Here is a 2,500-nt window from a genome sequence, read left to right on the forward strand (position 1 = left end):
ATCAAAGTATTATAAGCTATTCTTGGGGGTTTTTTCTCCCATAAAAATTCTAAAATACATGTTTTCAATCTTTGTCTTACCCATAAAGGCATTGAATTCACATATAAAACATACCACATCTTAGACAGCATCAACACATTTACAATTAAAATCTTTCCCTTTAAATTTAAAAATCTGTTTTTCCAGAATATTAACCTCCTCTCCATTCCTTCTACTACCTCTTCCCACATAATATCTCGTATGCTTTTTTCATTTTTCCCTAAAACCACTCCTAAAATCCTAATTTCTTGTACTTGGGTAAAGTTAAAACACCCTGTTAAAACCGGTACCTTCCCAAATCTCATGTAAACTGTTTTTTCCTCATTTATTTTTGCTCCAGAACCTTGGCAGTACCATTCAACTTTTTCCATGACATGTTTAACACTTAGTTCATTTTTAACTACTATTGTTGTATCATCTGCATATTGATATATATTTTGTATTTCTTTCCCTTCATTCATCTCTATTCCTTTTATTTTATTTTCCTTTTTGATTATCAACCCTAAAGGTTCCGCTACCAGCGAATATAATTGAGCTGATAATGGGCACCCTTGTCTTATTGACCTTGAAATAGCAAACGGTTCTGTTAAAAATCCATTGCATTTCACTTTTGTTATTGTATCCCTATATAAAATTCTTATCCATTTAATAAAATGTTCCCCAAACCCAAATTTCTCTAAAACTGAAAATAAAAAACATGTTCTACTCTGTCAAAGGCTTTTTCGAAGTCTAAGCTAATGACATAACCATCCTTTTTTTCTCCATTCATGTAACTTATTATATCTCTTATACTGCTTGTTGTTTCTGCTATGTCTCGTCCCTTTACTCCATATGCCTGATTTGTTTCTATTATGCTAGGTAGTACATTCTTTAATCTATTTGCTAAAACCTTTGCTAAAATCTTAAAATCCGTGTTTAACATGGTTATAGGTCTAAAATTTTTTAAAAGTGCTTTATCTCCCTTTCTTTTGTATATTAGCTTCATCAGCCCTAAACTCATCTTCTGATTTAGACCTTCCTTCTTAAAAATCTCCTCATATACATCCATTAAAATCAGACTAATTTCCTCCTTAAAAACCTTATAAAACTCATTTCCTATCCCATCTATACCTGGGCTTTTCTTTGTTTTCAAAAGATCTATTGCCTGTATTATTTCTTCCTGTCCTATTCCTTTATCACATTCTGCTTTGTCCTTAATTTCTACTCTCGTTGATATTTGCTGTAACAGTATATTTTTCTCCTCTTCATCTAACCCCTTCGTTTTAAAAAGTTCTTCATAATAATTTTTTACTTCCTTCAAAATTCCTTTCGTTTCTTGTACTAGTTCTCCATCTTTGCCCTTTATTTCTTTTATCATTTCTGCTCTTCCTTTACTTTTTTCTAAGTTAAAGAAAAATCTTGTACATTTCTCCCCTTCAACCATGTATTTTGCTTTACTTCTCAAACTTGCTCCTTTACATTTACTCTCCTCTATTTTCTTTAGATTTTCTTCCATAACTATTACGTTTTGTATATTTACTTCTCTCTTGTTTAACTCTTCTTTTAATGTTTTCCTTATATCTTTTTCTTTAGCTTTTTTAACTCTCTGAACCAATTTGCTGTATTTTATTGAGTATTTCTTTATTTCGTATTTTACATTTTCCCACCATATTCTTTTATCTTCTAGGTACATCCCATCATTTCTTTCTTCTTCTATTAATTTTTCGATCCCTAATTTATAACTTTCACTCTTTAAAATCTCTGTATTTAAAATCCAAACTCCAGGCCCTTTATCCTCTTTTTTAAAATCCATCTTCATTAAAATCATCTTATGATCACTTAAAGAGTTTTCTTTATACAAAATATCCTCAATAAAATATTCTAAACTTCTTGTGCTTAAAACATGATCAATTCTTGTTTGACATAAGAAATTGCTAACTAGTTGTTTTCTAGAAAATTCTCTTTTTCTTTCATGTCTCTCTCTCCACACATCAATTAAGTTTTTTTCTTCCATCAGCATTTTAAGTTCTTTTCTCCCCATATCTGTTTTAAAAACCATTCCATCTGCCATATCTCTTTTATTGAAAACTGTATTAAAATCTCCCACCATCATTACGGTCTCCCAACTTTCCATTAAGTCTCTTAAAGCACTAAAATAGTTCTTCTTTTCTTTTTCTTCATTAGGTGCATGAACATTAATCAAAATAAATTCTCTATCTTCATATCTTATTTCAACGGCAATACATTTTCCTTTTCCATCATCATATATTTCTTTAACCTCAATATCCTTTTCTTTTCTTACTAAAATAGCAACTCCTCTCCCCATTCTTCCATCCCCATTATTAAAATATATTTCACCACCCCACCTCTTTTTTAAATCTTCCATAATTTCATCTTTCCAATTAGTTTCCTGTAATACAATAACATCTTCTTTACATAACTCTTTTACTCTTTCAAATTTTTCCCTATTTAGTAGACCTCT

Source organism: Siphateles boraxobius, unplaced genomic scaffold (genome assembly GCF_051911475.1).
Source record: "Siphateles boraxobius isolate OS27281-9 unplaced genomic scaffold, OSU_SipBor_1 307, whole genome shotgun sequence".
In the NCBI taxonomy this organism is placed as follows: Eukaryota; Metazoa; Chordata; class Actinopteri; order Cypriniformes; family Leuciscidae; genus Siphateles; species Siphateles boraxobius.